The sequence below is a fragment of the Mustela putorius genome, unplaced genomic scaffold (assembly GCF_011764305.1).
Source record: "Mustela putorius furo isolate JIRA1106 unplaced genomic scaffold, ASM1176430v1.1 tig00000281_pilon_pilon_pilon, whole genome shotgun sequence".
Classification (NCBI taxonomy): Eukaryota; Metazoa; Chordata; class Mammalia; order Carnivora; family Mustelidae; genus Mustela; species Mustela putorius.
In genome coordinates, this window is record NW_025421343.1 from 30405793 (window position 1) to 30427159 (window position 21367).

At 39.8% G+C, this 21367-nt stretch overlaps 1 long non-coding RNA gene across 1 annotated transcript; it reads left to right on the forward strand.

The window, feature by feature from the left end:
• The first annotated feature begins 1395 nt into the window (after nt 1-1395).
• On the forward strand, nt 1396-21113 carry LOC106004540. The gene is made up of 3 exons (XR_006606514.1): nt 1396-1444; nt 7007-7095; nt 20586-21113. It is a non-coding gene; the product is annotated as an uncharacterized LOC106004540 (long non-coding RNA).
• The last annotated feature ends 254 nt before the right edge of the window (nt 21114-21367 follow it).

Consider the following 21367-nt stretch of genomic DNA (forward strand, 5'->3'; position numbering starts at 1 on the left):
TCTATCATCAGCCTTGGCACATGGCAGATTAAACTTGAATGACTGTTTCCCCTCACTCCTAAGGAGAGGATTTGTATCTTGTACATCTTAATGTTCCCCGTGTGCTATAGTCCAGTGCTTTATAGGTAATACATTGTTGATACATTTTGATGAATGAATGAGCAAAGATCTCTCTGATGTGCTGTGATGTGCTGTGTAGTGTCTGCCTTGTGGACATTAGAAATATGGATCTCCCTTTAAGAAGGAAATTGGCTCTAATGAAAGGAAAACTATGAAACCACCTCCTTCGACATAAAAGTAATGCCTTTGTGCATGTACTGTATTTAAAATCCCTTCTGTGTACTGATAAGAATCCTGAGTTGACACACCTTTGCACTAAATACAAGTTTTGGACAATATATTCATCAGACTGGAGCTACGTCCCAAGTAAAATGCTATAGATTCCATCCCCTATGTGTTTCTTCTAAATAACATGAAGAGAAAAAAATTCTTCATATCAAATGCCTTTTTAAAGATTTATTTATTTTAGAGAATGGAGGAAGGAGGGGGAGAATCTCAAGCAGACTCCCCACTGTGCATGGAGACAAAGGGGACACCAACTGAGCCACCCAGTCTCCCCTCAAATGACTTTTGTTATAGGACCTGTGCTTACCCACCCCTAGTCTGCCTCCTCACCGGCTGAAGTTTCTCTCTCATACACTGATCATACTTTCTGCCTTCCAGAATGGTCATCACAGAAAATATTTGGGCTAGAAGCAATGTTACTATAATCTGGAAAAAAAAAAAAAAGTGTTTTCATTCCTGGCATTCCTATTTTATTTCGTCTTAAGTAAGAGGATGTCAGATAAATGGAGATATCTAGAAAATTGAAAGTTAAGGACTAATATAGTTAAAAACTCCAATATAAGTTATTAAAGCCATAAAAATGGCCAAGGGTCCCAAGGAAGCTTATAAAACGATGATGATTTGGTTTGCATTTTAAAATAAGTGATGCCTTATGCTAATTCTATGATTCTCAAAGTAATTTGGCATCTCACTAGGTCATCTTAGCAAGCCTGAGCCATGGGCCAAGTAGTTGCTCTAATTGTACAGAACAGAACAACAGAAGGATTATATATCTTGCCCAAAAGTCACCCAGTTTGTGGCAAAATTGGAATAAGAGAACATGTCATCAAACTTTTAGATAATTTTTCTGCTACACCTTGCTTCTGTAAGTTACCATGGCAAGATGTTTGGGGTTTTTTGTTTTGTTTTGTTTTTTAAGATTTTGTTTATTTATTTGACAGAGAAAGAAGAGAGTACAAGTAGGGGCCAGCAGAGGGAGAAGGAAAAGCAAGCTCCCCACTGAGCAAGAAGCCCTTTGTGGGACTTGATCCCAGGACCCCAGGATCATGACCTGAGCCGAAAGCATATACTAAACTGACTGAGCCACCCAGGCACCCAAGTAAGATGTTTAAAAAAGGAAAATTCACAAGTCAGTTTTTAGTCAAGGCTAGAGGCAGTGGGGGGTGACTAGGAAAGAACTGAACAGCCTCATTAAGTTGCTTATTTTTTCTTAAAAATGGAATTCCCTGGCTAGAGTAAACCTTTTAGGTTAGGGTTTCTCTGCCTGGGCTTTGCTATATTTTTTATTTTCTCAAACATAATCCTACTAGGTAAGAAAGTGTCGAAATTCGATTTGAGTGGGTCATCAATCAAATTCTTTATCACAGAAAAGGTCTGTGCAATATACTGAGATTTGGCATAAGCTAATACTACTTTGTACCTCCTATTTCCCATGTCAGTGGAGGTGGATAAGGTCTATGGTATTCTGGGACCTGTCACCCCGCCAACCTCCCAGTGGTTTTCTGGCCATTTTTGTTTCCTTAACCTTTGAACACAAACTCAGTTGTGTCTGTAGTCATTCAAAACTCAGAGAATCAGTGTAAAGGTTCAGACAGAACCAGGAACTACTGTGATATGAAGTAAGAGATGAATGACAGTACTAGTTATTTAGACTCTCTGCATACTTACCATTCCTGTTTTAGAGATGAGTTATTATTTCTTTTATAGCCATTATTCATGAGCATGACTGTTACACATAAAAGGAAAATTCTTTTTAAAAACTGATCTCAGACAGGTGTGCCTAGCTGCAACTCTTGATCCCAGGGTTGTGAGTTCAAGCCCCACATTGGGTGTAGAGATTACCTAAAAATAAAATCTACAGGGCACCTGGGTGGCTCAGTCATTAAGCATCTGCCTTTAGCTCAGGTCATGATCCCAGGGTCTTGGGATTGAGCCCCGAATCAGGCTCCCTACTCAGCAGGAATCCTGCTTCTCCCTCTCCCACTGCCCCTGCTTGTGTTCCCTCTCACTCTGTGTCTCTCTCTGTCAAATAAATAAATAAAATTTAAAAAAACAAATACCTAAAAAATCTAAAATCTAAAAAAAAAAATGTGCAAAGTTTGGGGTTTTTTTTTAAGATTTTATTTATTTGTCAGAGAGAGAGCACAAGCAGGGGGAGCAGCAGGCAGAGGGAGAAGCAGGCTCCCCACTAAGCAAGGAGCCCAATGCAGGACTCGATCCCAGGACCCTAGGATCATGACTGGAGCTAAAGGCAAATGCTTAACCAACTGAACCACCCAGGCATCCCTCAGGCAAAATTTTATACTGGGCTTATTTTGAGCATTCTTAAAGTTCTGGTAGTGACCCAAGCATCTGTATTTTCTGAGCAGAGAATCGATACCTCTCCAATACAAACATCCCTCTCTTCAGTATTATTCAGTATTCAGTATTATTCAATATTATTACACTAGACTGGAAGCAGAACTGTAGGTGAACCAAGTACAAATCATTCAGATGAGTAGCCACAATGGCATCACCCCTTCTCCTTATTTCTTATGCCTTTCTTCATATTCCTTTTTGCTTTTTGCCCATCTGATGTCAGGTCTGCAGTTATAACCAAATGTAACCACCATTCTTTTTATTATTTCAGTTTGAGCCTGGAGCCATACAAACACCTCATTTTAAAAAAGATTTTATTTTTATTATTTATTTGAGAGAAATAGAGAGCATGAGTGGAGGGGGGAGGGGCTGAGGGAGAGAGAGAAGCAGACTCCCTGCTGAGCAGGGAGCCAAAAACAGGGCACAGTCCCAGGACTCTAGGATCATGATCTGAGCTGAAGGCAGATGTTTAACCTACTGAACCACACAGGCGCCCCTACATACCCCATTTTGGAGTAAGGATGATTTTTGTCTTCATGAAACTTTGAGATCACTGGACTTGAGATCGACAGTTATTTAGTTTTCGGTGGAAGAGAAATGTAGTAGCAGAAAAAAAACTAAGAAGAGCAAGAGATTAGGAAATATTGCTGTGCTTCATTTTCCTGTAGGAATCCCCAAAAACCTGGGGCAGGGGTTTGGGCAATAGTTGCCCACATAGATATCTACTGCATAAGGCTTTGAGATCTTCCTTGATGTACTCAAGGCTGTGCTGCCTACTGGACCAGAACTCTAGCAGAATCTGGCTCTACTTTCAGGAAACAAGACATACAAATATGAAACAATGTGTAGAAGTAGCAACTTCATTATCTTTTCATGTATCCTTGTTGAACTCTAGCCATGTGCCAAATACAGATACCATTATGGACCTTGGAGATACAAAATTGAATAATACATGGACTTCAGGAAAGAAGTACATTATTACTTCATTCTATGAGTGACCAGTATTATCCAGTGCCTTGGCTCTTCAAGGTTTCTCCCTCTCTTCCTTCCTCCCCTTACTACTCCCCTTTTAAAAAGTTCACTGTTAAAAGTGTGAGATATTTTATCTTGGACAGAGAATTGACTCAAGAATAAGAAAGTGTTGGAATCAAAACTCTCTGAAGACTTTGAGATACTGAATTAATATTTAGATAAGTAATCTAAAAGATGAGATACAGAAATAGCTCTCTAAGTACACTAATGATACTTAGCCTTTCATTATGAGACGTCTTACCAGTTGGCATGAGCTGCAAGAAAATAAAAGGTTCAGCTGATGTAAAAGTTATTTATTGCCACATAATGGATCACACAAAACTTAGTAGCTTAGAATAACAGCTATTTTATTTGCTCATAATTCTGTAGGTCAGCATTTTGGGCTAGGTTTAGCTGGGCAGTCCTGCTAGTCTTGCTGGTCTTACTACTATTCCAAGACAGCATAAATGGAAACTGCAAAGCCTTTGAACACCTAGACTCAGAAGTCACACAGTATCCCTTGTGTCTCATTCTTATAGACAAAGCAAATCACCAGGCCAGCCCAGATTCATGGGAAGGAAAACAGATTCACCTCTTAATGAATAGAATGGCAAAGTCACCTGGCAATGGAGTCTACCCGGAAGGGTGGGAAGACTATATTACAGTCAACTTTGCAAATACTGTACTGCCTCAAATTAGCTACAACAGCTAAAAGACAGAACTGGAAATAAACTTCATCAGGAACAGATTTGGAAACCAATAGTTGTGGTTTTAAACTGAATTGTGTTAAGGTATTGGGAAAAAGAATGTCAAAAACTAAAACAGTTAAAAACCCTGTCACAAGGCTTTGTTTACTGAACATAATCTGTCTCGTGCTTCCAAATCTCCCACTCACTCTCAACCCTCATCATTCTGGTTTCCAGCCTCACCAGCTCCACTGAAATTGCTGCTTCCAGGCGTTGTTGCTAAATCAGATGGACACCTTCAGACTTCTTCTTTGTTTTTTTTTTTTTTTTTAGAGATTTTATTTATTTATTTGACAGAGATCACAAGTAGGCAGAGGCAGGCAGAGAGAGGAGGAAAGAGGCTCCCTGCTGAGCAGAGAGCCCGATGCAGGGCTCAATCCCAGGACTCTGGGACCATGACCTGAGCTAAAGGCAGTGGCCTTAACCCACTGAGCCACCCAGGCGCCCTGCCTTCAGACTTCTTATCCGACTTTTCATCAGCTTCCACCGCCCACTGTTGTTTCTTTAAAACATCTTGCTCCCTTGATTGCTCTGAATTACTTTCATCTTTATTCCTCTCTGACTCCTCCTCCCAACACGCATGCACGCAAGCTTGATTTCCCACTGTTTCTCTGTCCTTCCACAGCATCCTGTGCATACCTGTTTCTTCATACTTACGTGTTATGAAATTACCTATTTTCTTATCTGTCTTACTGGACTTTAAGTTCCTTGAAGCTAAGTACCACATCTGTAAAGCCCGGACCTCACATAATGCCTAGTACTCAATAAATCCTCAGTAAGCTTTTTTCTTTTTTTGGTAGTTTTATGGCTTTATTAACATAAATATGACAGGCACATAAGCTATCTATTCATTTTCTTTGCTGCACACCCTGGCATGAGGATTGGTGACTCTGATGGCCAGTTGGGCTGCTCTTTCCACAATGGCTTTACAATTCTTGGAGGACACATTGTGAGCAATTCTGCACAGTAAGATTTGTAGCACATCAGCAGCACTTCAAGCTCCTTGACCCTGTGGACTAAGAATTTCCAGAAGCCACTGAGAAGTATGTGCTTTGTTTTGGTGTTCTCCCAAAGCCAATGCTGGGGCATCAAGATCTGTCCCTCAAACCTTCTGTGCACCCTATTGTCAGCGCCTCTGGATTTCCACCAGTTGCACCCAAGGTTTTTTTTAAGATTTTTTTTTTCACTTATGAGAGAGAGAGAAAGAGAGCATGAGCAGGGAGGAGAGGGAGAAGCAGGCTCCCTGAGAGCAGGGAGCCTGACATGGGGCTCCATCCCAGGACGCTGAGATCATGACCTGAGCTAAAGGCAGACTTTTAACCGACGGAGCCACCCAGGCACCCCTGGTTGCACTTTATTTTGATAATATTGGTCTGACAGTGCCAGACGAACTTCCTGGTCCTCTTTTTAACAATCTTGGGCTTCGCCAGAAGTCTGAGGGCAGTCATGATGCTGAGTAGAAGACAGCTGCCACCTCCAGAGGCAGTGAGTGACAAGAAAGAGGGGGGCCTTAGTAAGTTTTTACTGAATTAAATTGGGCTGTGAGGGAATAAAGAAATGTATGTTGCTTGTAGCAACAAGTGATATAAGACTCTTCATATTCATAGCCTTAGCAATGCCACATTGGAAGAAAATGCTTTCAGGAAATAATATGAAAGAAAAGAATCTTTATTGTCAAGAGTTAGAAAGAGCCATATTTATCATTGCCAGGGGAAATGCAAATAGTCAAAATTCTAATGAATTAAGGACCCAAGCTATTAACTGTGGTAAATCAATGTGATAAAATATATAATCATTAAAAAGATCAGTGAGTGGGTTAAAAAAAAAAAATAGAGGGAACTCCAGAAAATAAGTGTTGGCAAGGAGAGGAGAAATTAGAATTGTGTGTTGTTGCTGGTGCCTAAAAAGTTAGAGTTACCATACGACCCAGCAATACCACTCCTTGGTATATGCCTCAAAACCTGTACATAAATGCTCAGAGGAGTGTTATGCATCATAGCCAAAAAATGGAAGCAACCTAAATGTCCATCAACTGATGAATGTATAAGCAAAACAAATGTGTATCCAATCGATGAGATATTATTCACCCATAAAAAGGAATGAGGGACTGAGGCTTGCTACAACATGGATGAACCTGTAAACATTATGCTAAGTGAAGGAGGCCAGGCACAAAAGACCGTATGCTATGTGGTTTCACTTGCATGAGATGTCCAGAATTTGTAAATCCATAGAGACAGAAAGTGGATTAGAAAGTGAATTAGTGGGGCGCCTGGGTGGCTCAGTGGGTTAAAGCCTCTGCCTTCAGCTTAGGTCATGATCCCGGGGTCCTGGGATCGAGCCCCGCATTGGGCTCTCTGCTTAGCAGGGAGCCTGCTTCTTCCTCTCTCTCTCTCTGCCTGCCTCTCTGCCTACTTGTGATTTCTGCCTGTCAAATAAATAAATAAAATTTAAAAAAAAAAAAAAAAAGAAAGTGAATTAGTGATTGCCAGGGGATGAGGGTGAACAAGATTGGGAATAACTACTAATCAGTATGGTGTTTCTTTTAGGGTGATGAAAACGTTCTGGAATTAGTGATGGTTGCACACCCTTATGAATATACTAAAAAATATTGAAATGTACCCTTTAGAATTTTATGGTAAGTGAATTTTATCTCGATTTCTAAAAGTAAAATAACAATATATTCCAAAGAAAAGCACAAAATAACATATGCATACTTCCTACAGTCAAACGTCTATTGATGACCAGAGAAAGATAGAAGAATATCATGAACTCAGTGTTTATAATTTATGAGCTTTTTATTATTTTAGGTAAAGTTGCTTTGAATAACTTTTTAAGACTATCTACCAGAACATTATGGCAAATTTGCAAAGCTAAAACTGTAGAACTATAAAATCCTGCAGTATGTATAAAACTGTAAAGGTCTAACATTTTACGAAGTAGGAAGGGACCCTGTTAATAGGGCGCTTGTTTAGGATAACCTGTCTCTTATCTATGGGAAGATAGTTGTAAGTTTTTGATGTAAGCAACAGCAAATTTCTCATGCGGGATTTCTCTTCCTGGGAAATGAGAATGGGAATAAGAAAGGCCAAAGAGAATCATTTGAGAAGTAAGCCATTAAGGTAGCCACCAGCCAGTCCCCTCTTAAATCAGTAGGTAGGTAATCAACAGAAAGAAACCACAGGGACACCTGTGTGGTTCAGTCGGTTGAGCATCTGCCTTCAGCTCAGGCATCCTGGGATCAAGTCCCGCATCGGGCTCCCTGCTCAGTGGGGAGTCTGCTTCTCCCTCTGCCTGCTGCTCCCCCTGCTTGTGCTCTCTCTCTCTCTCTCTCTCTAACAAATAAATAAATAAAATCTTAAAAAAAAAAAAAGAAAGAAACAACAGTTTTTCTAGAAAATTTTGAAATAAAGAATGAAGACATTAAAATGGATTCAAAAAGAGCCCAAATTCCTAGAAAGGAATAAGGCTTGTAACTAAGGAAATAGATAAAAAAGCCAAGGGAAGAATTAAGTAGGATAAAGGCACTTTTAATCAGTAATTTTAAAAATTCCATCTTTATACAGGCACAACCTTTAAGCTTAATGAAGTGCTACAAGTAAAGACTTTATTTTAGAAATGAAAGCCTAGAAATATATTAGAAGAAATAATTCTCTCATAAAGAAGGTGTCTGTGGCTGGAGTCCGTGGCAGCCATGGCCATCATCACCCTGGCCCTGAAGACGTATTGCTCTCAAAGGTACTGGGAAGACTGAGGAGGAGCTGGAAGAGGATGACAGGATCTAGATAAATTACTGCAGGCAAGACCATGGAGTCTGAGAGAGGTGTGCCCAGAGGGGGTTGGGTCCAAGCCAGAACTACTTTGGGACTCTCCTTCTCTGAGGCTCAAAAACTGTGCAGGTTCTTCCCAGGCAGCCTTCCTTTATGACCCTGGCTCTTCCTGTGGTCTTCAAGACTGAAAAGCTGCAAATACTTCTAAATCCTTCTTGAGCTCAGCACAGGGCTCTTAGGGGGAATGCTGGGGGCTCTACCTTCTTGTCCCAAACAAATCAACATTGCTTCTCCAACAACTGAGCTGTCTTGGTGGGAAAAATTTAAAATTCAGTAGTATTTGAATTTGAATTCAACATTATATATTAGTTAGATGGTGGAGGAGTAGGAGACCTTAGTTTTGTTTGGTTCCAGGAATTCAGCTAGCTAGCTATCAAATCATTCTGAACACCTGTGAACTCAAGCAGAGATCTAAGAAAATAACTGCAACTCTGCAAATAGAAAAGCAATTACTTTCTTCAAAAATGACAAGACAGAAAAACTCACTTCAAAAAAGAGAACAAAAGGCAGTACTGGCTGCCAGGGACCTTATCAGTATGGACATAAGTAAGATGTCAGAACTAGAGTTCAGAATAATGACTATAAAGATACTAGCTAGGCTTGAAAAAAGCACAGAAGACACTAGAGAATCCCTGGAGAAATAAAAGAACTAAAATCCAACCAAGTTGAAATCAAAAAGGCTATTAATGAGATGCAATCAAAAGTGGAAGCTCTAACTGCAAGGATAAATGAGGCAGAGGAGAGAATTAGTGATATAGAAGACAAAATGATGGAGAATAAAGAAGCTGAGAAAAAGAAAGATAAACAACTACTGGATCGTGAAGGGAGAAATGGAAAAATAAGTAATATGGTAAAGCAAAGGAATATTAGAATAATTGGGATCCCAGAAGAAGGTGGGGGGGGGGGGACAGGTAGAAGGATATTGGAGCAAATTATAGTAGATAATGTCCCTAATCTGGGGAAGGAAGCAGCCTTCAAGTCCAGGAACCACAGAGAATCTCCCCCTTAAAATCAATGAAAATGGAGCACCTGGGTGGCTCAGTGGGTTAAAGCCTCTGCCTTTGGCTCAGGTCATGATCTCAGGGACCTGGGATGGAGCCCCGCATTGGGCTCTCTGCTCAGCAGGGAACCTGCTTCCCCTCCTCTCTCTGCCTGCCTCTCTGCCTACTTGCCATCTCTGTCTGTCAAATTAAAAAAAAAAAAAATCTTAAATCAATGAAAGTAAGTCAACACCTTGACATATAATAGTGAAACTTGCAAATCTCAGAGACAAAGTGAGAAGCCTGGAAGCAGTTTAGGACAAGAGGTCCATAGCTACAAGGATAGAAACATTAGACTGGCAGTAGATCTATCCACAGAGACCTGGGAGGCCAGAAAGTACTGGCATGATATGTTCAGGGTGCTAAATAAGAAAAATGTGCAACCAAGAATACTTTATTCAGTAAGAATATCACTCAAAATAGAGATAAAAAAAGCTTCCAGGACAAAGAGAAATGAAAAATTTGTGATCATTAAACCAGCACTGCAAAAAATATTAAAGGGGATCCTTTAAGTGAAGAGAGAGCCCAAAAGTAACATAGACCAGAAAGGAACAGAGAAATATACAGAGACTTTACAGGTAATACAATAGCACTAAATTCAAATCTTTCAATAGTTACCCTGGATGTAAATGGGCTAAATGCCCCCATCAAAAGACATAGGATATCTGGTTGGATAAAAAAGCAAGACCCATTGATATGGTGTCTGCAAGAGACTCATTTTAGACCCAAAGACACACATCGCTTCTCGGCCTTTTGGCTAAGATCAAGTGTAGACCCAAAGACACTTCCAGATTTAAAGTGATAAATTTAATAAATTTATCATGCTAATGGACATCAAAAGAAAACTGGGGTGGTAATCCTTACATCAAACAAATTAGATATTAAACCAAAGACTGTAATAAAAGATGAGGAAGGATACTATATCATAATTAAAGGGTCTATCCAACAAGATCTAATAATTGTAAATATTTATACATAGGTGCAGCCAATTATGTAAGCCAATTAATAACAAATCAAAGAAACACATTGATAATGCAGTAATAGTAGGGGACTTTAACACCCCCCCTCATTGTAATAGATAATCTAAGCAGAAGATCAACAAGGAAACAAGGGCTTTGAATGACACACTGGACCAGATGGACTTCACAGATATATTCAGAGCATCCCATCCTAAATTAATAGAATACACATTCTTCACACATGGAACATTCTCCAGAATAGGTCACATCCTGGGTCACAGATCAGGTCTCAACTGATACCAAAAGACTGGGATCATTCCCTGCATATATTCAGACCACAGTGTTTTGAAACTGGAACTCAATCACAAGAAGAAAGTTGGAAAGAACTCAAATACATGGGAGCTAAATAACATCCTACTAAAGAATGAATGGTCAACCAGGAAGTTAGAATCTAAAACAATTCATGGAACAACTGAAAACAAAAACACAAGTTTTCAAAATCTTTGGGATGCAGCAAAGGCAGTCCTGAGAGTAGATAACAGTGCAAGCCTTTCTCAAGAAACAAGAAAGGTATCAAATAAGCAGCCTAACCCTACACCTAAAGGAGCTGGAGAAAGAACAGCAAATAAAGCCTACACCCAGCAGGACAAGAGAATAAAGGTCAGAGCAGAAATCAATGAAATAGAAACCAAAAGAACAGTAGAACAGACCAACAAAACTGGGATCTGGTTCTTTGAAACAATTAATGATTAATAAACTGATGGCCTGACTTGTCAAAAAGAAAAGAGAAAGGACCAAAATAAATAAAATGAAAGAGGAGAGATCACAATCCACACCAAAGGAATACAAACAATTATAAGAACATATTATGAGTAACTATATGCCAACAAATTAGGCAATCTGGAAGAAATGGATGCATTCCTAGAGAGGTATGAACTACCAAAACTAAGCCAGGAAGAAACCAAAAACTTGAACAGACCCATAACCAGCAAAGAAATTTTTTTTTTAATTTTTTAAGATTTTATTTATCTGTCAGAGAGAGAGAGCGAGCACAAGCAGGCAGAGTGGCAGGCAGAGGCAGAGAGAGAAGCAGGCTCCCCACTGAGCAAGGAACCCAATGTGGGACTCAATCCCAGGATTCTAGGATCATGACCCTAGCCAAAGGCAGTGGCTTAACCAACTGAGCCACACAGGTGTCCAAACCAGCAAGGAAATTGAAGCAGTCATCAAAAATCTCCCAAGTAGGAAGAGTCCAGAGTCAGATGGCTTCCCAGGGGAATCCTACCAAACATTTACAGCAAAATTAATGCCTATTCTTCTGATGCTGTTTCAAAAAATAGAAATAGAAAGAAAATGTCTCAACTCTTTCTAAGGCCAACATTACCTTGATCCCCAAATCAGACAAAGACCCCACCAAAAAGGAGAATTACTGACCAATATCCCTGATGAACATGGATGCAAAAATTCTCACCAAAATATTAGCCAATAGGATCCAACAGTACATTAAAAGGATTATTCAGCACTACCAAGTGGGATTTCTGGGCTGCAAGTTTGGTTCAACATCCACAAATCAACCAAAATGATAAATCAGATTAATAAAAGAAAGGACAGAGCCATATGATACTCTCAACAGATGCAAAAATAAATTTGACAAAATATAGCATCCTTTCTTGATTAAAACTCTTCACAGTGGGGTGCCTATGTGACTCAGTGGGCTGAAGCCTCTGTCTCCAGCTCAGGTCGTGATCCCGGGGTCCTTTGATCGAGTCCCGCATCGGGCTCTCTGCTTGGCGGGGAGCCTGCTTCTCCGTCTCTCACTGCCTACTTGTGATCTCTGTCTGTCAAATAAATAAATAAAATCTAAAAAAAAAAAAAAAACCCTCTTCACAGTGTAGGGCTACAGATATGACACCTCAATATCATAAAAGCCATATACAAAAGCCCACTGAATATCATTCTCAATGGGGAAAAATTGAGAGTTTTCCCCCTAAGGTCAGGAAGATGGCAGGTTTGTCCACTCTCAACACTGTTGTTCAACATAGTACTAGAAGTCCTAACCTCAGCAATCAGACAATACAAAGAAATAAAAGGCATCCAAATCAGCAAAGAAGTAAAACTCTCACTTTTTGCAGATGACATGATACTCTGTGGAAAACCCAAAAGACTACACCCCAAAATTGCTAGCACTCATGCTGGAATTCAGCAAAGTGGCAGGATATAAAATCAGTGCACAGAAATCAGTTGCATTTCTATACATGAACAATGAGACAGAAGAAAGAGAAATTAAGAAGTCGATCCCATTTACCATTGCACCCAAAACTGTAAGATACTTAGGAATAAAGCTAACCAAAGAGGCAAAGGATCTGTACTCAGAAAACTATAGGGAACTCATGAAAGAAATTGGAGAAAACACAAAGAAATGGAAAAATGTTCCATGCTCATGGATTGGAAGAACAAATAGAGCAATCTTTACATTCAATGCAATCCCTATCAAAATACCATCAACTGGTTTCACAGGGCCAAGAAAAATAATCTTAAAATTTGTATGGAACCAGAAAAGACCCCAAATAGCCAAAGGAATGTTGAAAAAGAAAACCAAAGCTGGTGAGATCACAATCCCAAACTTCAAGCTCTATTACAAAGCTGTAATCATCAAGATGCTATGGTACTGGCACAGAAACAGACATGTAGATCAATGGAACAGAATAGAGAACCAAGAAATGGACCCTCAACTCTATGGTCAATTAATCTTTGACAAAACAGGAAAGACTATCCAGTGGAAAAAAGACAGTCTCTTCAACAAATGGTGTTGGGAAAATTGGATAGCCCCATGCAGAAGAATTACACCATACACAAAAGCACACTCAAAATGGACCTAAATGTGAGACAAGAATCCATCAAAATCCTAGAGGAGAAAACAGGTAGCAAACTCTGTGCCTCAGCTGCCTCAATTTCTTGCTAGACACAGCTCCAAAGGCAAGGGAAACAAAGCCAAAAATGACCTATTGGGACTTTATCAAGACAAGAAGCTTTTGCACAGTAAAGCAAACAGTTGACAAAACCAAAAGATAACTGAAAGAATGAGAGAAGATATTTGTAAATGTCTTATCAGACACCACCTTAAACCAGTCAGAATGGCTAAAATTAACAAGTCAGGAAACAACAGATGTTGGCAAGGATGCAGAGAAAGGGGAACCCTCTCACACTGTCGGTGGGAATGCAAGCTGGTGTAGCCACTCTGGAAAATAGTGTGGAGGTTCTGCAAAAAGTTGAAAATAAAGCTACCCTGTGACCAGCAATTGTACTACTATGGGTTTACACCCAAAGATAACAAATGTAGTGATCCAAAGTGGGACGTGCACCCCAATGTTTATAGCAGCCATGTCCACAATAGCCAGATCATTTAAAGAGCCCAGTTGTCCATTAACAGATGATGGATAAAGAAGTGGCATATATATATAATGAAATACTACACAGCCATCAAAAATGAAATCTTGCCATATGTAGCAATGTGGATGGTATTAGAGGGTATTATCCTAAGGGAAATAAGTCAACAGAGAAAGACAATTATCATATGATCTCACTGATGTGTGGAATTTAAGAAACAAGGCAGAGGATCATAGGGAAAGAGAGGAAAAAATGAAACAAGACAAAATTAGAGAGGGAGACAAACCATAAGTGACTGAATCATGGGAGACAAACTGAGAATTGCTTAGAGGGGAGGTGGTGAGAGGGTGGGGGAACTGGCTGATAGACATTAAGGAGGGAATGTAATGTAATGAACACTGGGTATTATATAAGCCTGATGAATCACTGACCTATACCTCTGAAACTAATAATATATTACATTTTAATTAATTGAATTTAAATGAAAAATAAATTTTTTTTAAAAAGAAGGAAGGGCACCTGTGTGGCTCAGTTGGTAAAGCAACTGCCTTCAGCTCAGGTCATGATCCTGGAGTCCTGGGATCAAAGAGTGCCACATCAGGCTCCAGCTCCATGAGGCGTCTGCTTCTCCCTCTCACCTTCTCCCCTCTCATGCTTTCTCTCACTCTCTCAAATAAATAAATAAAATCTTGGGGAAAAAAAATAAAAGAATGGCCGAAAGAAGTTCTCTAAACAAAAGGAAAATGATAAAAGAAAGAGCCTTGAAGCATCAGGAAAGAAGAAAGAACATGGCAAGTAAAAATACAGGTACATACAATAGGCATTTCTCTGAGTTTTTAAAATTATATTTGCTGGTTTTAAAAAAGTATAACACTGGTGTGGTTTTGAATGTATGCAGGAGAAATATTTAAGACAACTATTATAAAACGGGGGGAAAGAAATGAGATATAAAAGAGGTAAGAAGTTCTACACTTCGCTCAGAGTGGTAAAATAAGGACACAGTAGAAACTTCAACCGAGGGACATTCTACAAAATCCCAGTTAGTCTGGAAGCCGAAGGAAACATGATGGCTAAATGTATTGTGATTTCCAGGATGAGATGCTGAAATAGAAAAAAGATATTAGATTTTTAAAAACTGAGAAATCTGAATAAAGTACAGACTTCAGTTTAAAATAATGTATGAATATTAGTTCATTAATTGTGGCATATTTACCATACTAATGTTTATAATAAGTATATGAGTCTATGAAAACTCACTCTACTATCTTTGCAGTTTCTCTGTAAATGTATAACTATTCAAAAATTAAGTTTCCTTTACAAAATTGCTACATCATAAAAAAAATCTTATCTTTTAGCAGAAAAAGCATAAGGATGAATCAAATGGCCTTTTATTTTTAAAGTAGCCCAGCATGGAGCCCAGCCCATAGCCTGAACTCATGACCCCTAGATCAAGAGGCTGAGATCAAGACCTGAGCTGAGATCAAGAGTTAGACATTTAACTCAGTCACCCAGATGCCCCCAAATATTCTCTTAACAGTCAAAGGAAGGAAGGTTTCCTCACCTCTCTGTCCATGATCATCATCATCATTATCCATTTTAACTATAACATATGGAAAGTAACATACTTGCGATCCACACAGCACCGCAAATTAACAGATGTTAATCTTTTGCCACCCATGTTTTGGGACTTTGTTTCTTTTTTGTTTCAGCTGAAGCTCTAGATCTTTACTCTCTCTTTCCATTTTATCCCCAGAGGTAACCACTATCTTGAGGTTATCATTCCTATTCATATTTTAAACTTTCATTACATGTGTTCACATCCAGATTCAATGTGGCATTATTTTGAGTATGTGTGTGTACTTGATGGTACCCCACTGTTCTTAACTATTTACAACACTGTTTAGATTTAACATTGTTTTGAGGTTGATTCACATCCGTATGTATAGATCTAGTTCACTCATTTTAATATCTGCCTGGCTTTAAGGTATGGTGGGAGTGCCCACCATAATATCTTTTACAGGGGAACCTGGGTTGGCTTAGTCAGTTAAGTATCTGCCTTTGACTGAGGTCAAGATCCCAGGTCCTGGGATCAAGCCCCTTGTCAGGCTCTGTGCTCAGGAGGGAGTCTGTTTCTCTCTCTCCTCCTCCCCACTGCTCGTGCTTGAGCATGTGCGCTCTCTCTCTCTCTCTCTCTCTCTCTCAAATAAATAAATAAATATTGTTTGAATTTTAAAAATAAATAAATAATAAAGTATGGTAGTACATGTAAAACTATCTATAATTTGTTTATTAATTCTACTATTTTTGTATGGTAGGTTATTTCCACTTCTTGGGCCATTCTTCAATAAATTTCCTTTCTAAAATTTGTTTAAAATTCAGACTCAAGAAAAACAATCTGAGAACTACATTAAGTAAAAAACAACTTCTTTGTATATTTCTTTTGTGTGTGAGAGAGCAACATGAAAGTTGTGGACATTTCATTTTTAGAAGCAATAACAGGAAACATAACACTTTTAAAGTAAATATCTCAAAAGCAAAGTATATAGCTTGGTTCATTTCATGACCAGAAAAAGAGCCATGAGTACTTTCAGTTTCTAAATTATACATTATCTTTAGTTATCTTAATTTTTTTCAACAAGCCTGCATTGCTCTAATAAACTAATATCAAAGTTGCTTTTTGAAATAAATTATTTTCTTGCTTTTATATTTTTGATATATCGTTGTCACCCTAACACAGTGGAATTTTAATTGAATGCAAACTCCTATTTGGTGGGACTTATTCTTTAGGTGTGAGATAAAGGTCCAAACTAATCCTGCCCCACACTGAAGGAAACAGCATGGTACTCACCTTCATTTTTATTTGACCTGAGTATTATCAGGTCAGGAAGCAATCAGTTCACTTCCTATTGGCAATTGTGACCCATCAAATGGCCTCTACCCATCTCATTACATCAGTTAGACTTGAGGAGGTTGGATTTTATCCTGTAGAGGATTTTTTTTTAAGATTTTATTTATTTAACAGAGAGAGAGCATGAGCTGGGGGTGGAGCAGAGGGAGAGGGAGAAGCAGACTCTCCAATGTGCAGTGAGCCCAACAAGGGGCTTGATCCCAGGACCCTGAGATCATGACCTGAGCCAAAGGCAGATACTTAACTGACTAAGCCAACCCAGGTTCCCCTGTAAAAGATATTATTAAGTGTTCTAAGGATACTTAGTTCTTCTGTAATGCATCAAGAGAAGGGTTTAGAAACACATGTAATAACAGTGACTGTAAGAGTGCCATCCATCTGCTACACACAAAGCAGTCTTTTTAAAGGTAATGGATATGGGGCATCTGGGTGGCTCAGTTGGTTGAGTGTCTGCCTTCAGCTCAGGTCATGATCCTAGGGTCCTGGGAGTGAGTCCCACATCAAGATCCCTGCTCAGCGGGGAGCCTGCTTCTCCCTCTTCCTGCTGCTCCCTCTTCCTGCTGCTCGCTCTCTTTCTCGCTCTCTCTCTCTGTCAAATAGGTTAATAAAAATCTTTTTTTTTTTAAGATTTCATTTACCTATTTAACCAAGAGAGAGAGATCACAAGTAGGCAGAGAGGGAGGGGGAAGCAGGCTCCCTGCTGAGCAGGGAGCACTATACGGGGCTCAATCCCAGGACCCTGGGATCATGACCTGAGCCGAAGGCAGAGGCTTAACCCACTGAGCCACCCAGGAGCCCTGATAAATAAAAATCTTTAAAAAGGGGGGGGGAATGGATGTGATTGCTATTCTGTAATTCATTTAGAGAATTTTTTTTAAAGATTGTATTTACTTATTTGACAGAGATCACAAGCAGGCAGAGAGAGAGGGCAGGAAGCAGGCTCCTTGCTGAGCGGAGAGCCCAATGTGGGGCTCGATCCCAGGACCCCAGAATCATGACCTGAGCCAAAGGCAGAGGCTCTAACCCACTGAGCCACCCAGGTGCCCCTAAAGAATTTTTTTAACAAATGTAGTAAAGGGGTGCCTGAATGTCTCAGTGGGTTAAACATCTGACTCTTGATTTTGGCTCAGGTCACAATCTCAGGGTTGTGAGATTAAACGCCACATGGGGCTTGGCGCTAAACATGGAGCCTCTTAAGACTTTATCTCTCCCTCTCCCTCTGCCCCTACCACCCTCTAAAAAAGGGGGAAAAAGTACTAATGATGGTTATAACAGGTATGTGCATGCTACTTTGAGAAGAGTGTATTAAGGAAATCTCTGTCATAAGCCTTCTATAATGCACTTAAAATTGTGTTTAAAACACATGCAATAGGGGCGCCTGGGTGGCTCAGTGGGTTAAGCCACTGCCTTCGGCTCAGGTCATGATCCCAGAGTCCTGGGATCGAGTCCTGCATCGGGCTCTCTGCTCAGCGGGGAGCCTGCTTCCTCCTCCTCTCTCTCTCTCTGCCTGCCTCTCTGCCTACTTGTGATCTCTCTCTGTCAAATAAATAAAGTCTTTAAAAAGAAAACACACACACGCAATAGAGACAGGGGTAAGTGTGCTGTATGACTTGAGGGATAAAGAGTTCAAGAAGATGACCCCATTGAGTTTTATGAAATCCTGGGATCATCCCCTGTTATGCATGTCTGAATCTGACCCTAAAATAGCATACCACCATACACTTAGAACTACAGTGAGACAGACCATCCCCAGGGCCCATACTGGCCACTGGGGGCGTATGTGCAACAGATCTGAATAGCACTTAAGACTTATGGGAAGGGAACTGATGTTAAAAATACAATCCACACGTGGTCAGTCAGATCTCATGACCCTAATCAAACCAGGTCAATCCCTGCTAACACAAAAATATCAACATTTTCCAATGGATTTAAACAACATAACATCAAATGTCCAGATACAATCCAAAATTACTTGGCATATTAAAAAAAAAAAAGGAAATCTCAACTCACTTGGGAAAAAAAAAACAATGAACAGACAGCAGACAGCAATATTAAAATGACACAGATGTTGGAATTACCTAAAAAAAAAAAAGACATTAAAGCAATTATTATAAAATTGTCATAAGTATGAATATTCCTGAAACGAAGGAGAGGATGAAGTCTTGGTGAAGAAACAGAAAACAGAAAGATACAAATCGTAATAACAGTAATCAAAAAAAAATTTTAAGTTACTGCATGAATTCTATTTGTTTCATATTGCTTTTATAACAAATTACTACAAATATAGTGATTTAAAACAAAACGAATGTCATACCTTACAGTCATGAGGATCAGACATCAGAACTTACTCTTACAGGGTTAAGATAAAGATGTCAGCAGGACTGCATTTCTTTTGGAGGCTCAGGAGAAGAATCCATTTCCTTGCCTCTTCTGGCTTTTTTTTTTTTTTTAAGATTTTATTTATTTATTTGACAGAGAGAGATCACAAGTAGGCAGAGACAGGCAGAGAGAGAGAGGAGGAAGCAGGCTCCCTGCTGAGCAGAGAGCCCAATGAGGGGCTTGATCCAGGACCCTGAGACCATGACCTGAGCTGAAGGCAGAGGCCTTAACCCACTGAGCCACCCAGGCGCCCCCCTCTTCCAGCTTCTAGAGGCTACTTTCATTCTTGGCTTATGGTCCCTTTCTCCAGTTTCAAAGCACATCACCCCAAACACAGCTTCTGTTGTAGATTTTTTTTGTCCCCCACAGTCCTGTCTTCCTTTTATAAGGATGCTTGTGATTACTTTGGGCCCACCCAGATAATCCAGAATGAACTTCCTATTTCAAGGAAGTTCACATAATCACATCTGTTATTTGCAACTGAGAGAGAAAAAAAATTTGAAAAACTGAACAAAGATACAGGGGTCTATGAAAAAAATAATACAGGAGGAAAAAAGTCTAATATTTGTCATTAAAGTCCAAGAAAGAAAGGAGAAAGAATGTGGTACAGAAAAAATGCTTGAAGAAATCATGGCTGAAATGCTCAAATTTGATGGGTTACATAAAGCTACATATGCAAAAAGCTCAGTGAATCCAAAACAGGATAAGCCTTAAAAAAAAAACCCCAGCCGTGCCACATCATAGCAGTTTCAAAATAAAGGAAAAAAACTTTAAAAGCAGCCATGGAAATGACACATTACTTACCAGGGAACAATAACTATGGATTTTGCATTAGAAACCAGGAGGGCCAGAAGGAATTGGAACAATATTTTTAAAAGTACAGTTGATCCTTGAACAACTTGAGGATTAGGAGTGCTAACTCTAGCACAGTCAAAAATCTGTATATAATCCTTTAGACCCCCTCATAAAAAACCACTAATAGCTGACTGGTGGCTAGAAACCTTACTGATAACATAAGCAGTTTGTTATCATGTACTTCGTGTGTTACATGTATTGTATGCTGCATTCTTACAGTAAAGTAACTTAGAGAAAACAAAATGTTAAGAAAATCATAAGAGAGTGGAGGGGGATTGGCAAAAGGGGTGACCGGAAGCCGACGGTGCAGGCTTCCAGGTATGGAATGAATAGGTCTCAGGAATAAAAGATACAGCGTAGGGAACCTAGTCAATGGTATTGTAATAGCATTGTATGGTGCCAGATGACGGCTACACTTGTGTGAGCCTGGCATAGGTACAGAGTTGTTGAACCACTATGTTGTACACCTGAGACTAATATAATATCATGTGCCAACTACTCCAAAAAAAAAAAAGGAAGAAAATCTTAAAGAAGAAAAAAATGCATTTATAACACTGTACTGTATTGAAAAAAGATTGCATGTAAGTGGACCCACGCAGTTCAAACCTCTGTTGTTCAAGGGTCAGCTGTGCTACTGTGATCACGTAATTCAACTCCTTCATTGTTTTGGTGTAAAAGCAAGGTCTCTAGAAGGATGAAGTGGGTGTCTTGAATCACAAGGTTCTTTACTCCTGTCACTTGATATAATGACCACTTTTCTGTCCTCACAGCTTCCTTGGCTTTTCTGAGCATGTGTCCTACACATTCCTTCAGCTGCAAATAACAGAAACCTGCTCTAACTAGCTCAAGCAAGAAGGGAAATAATTAAAAGAAGCTGGGGGGGGGGGGTCCCTGATGGAACTCAAGATCAGGAGTGCAAAGGAGCATCAAGAATAAATTGAAGTTAAAACAACAGACTCTCTTCTTGTTTCTTTCCATTTCTGTCCACACCTTAGCCTTACTCTTCCTTTGAGTGCAGACCATTTCCCCAGTCCACATGACTGAAAACCAGTAACTGCTGAGATTTACATGTTGCGGACCCAAGCTTGGGCTCTCACCAGCTTGGGGCTCCCAGAATATCTCAGAAGAGAGTAATGTTCCAACGCATTAGGTGTGTCCTCATTGACCTTAGTCAGGGAACAGTAGCATGACGGTACAAGGTGACTACTTCCATGGTAAACCTGGGATTATGGGTGGAGGGTGATACTAGGAAGTGAGTCAGAAGATAAGTGGGATAGAAGCAGTAATATCAGGCTTCCAGAACGTACCATTTTTTTTTAAGATTGTATTTATTTATTTGACAGATGAGATCACAAGTAGGCAGACAGGCAGGCAGGGAGAGAGGAGGAAGCAGGCTCCCTGTTGAGCAGAGAGCCTGATGCAGGGCTCGATCTCAGAACCCTGAGATCATGACCTGAGCCGAAGGCAGAGGCTTAACCCACTGAGCCACCCAGGTGCCCCCATTTTTTTGTTCTTGACACCCAATTACCCTAAGGTGTGTAGCAAGGTGTTG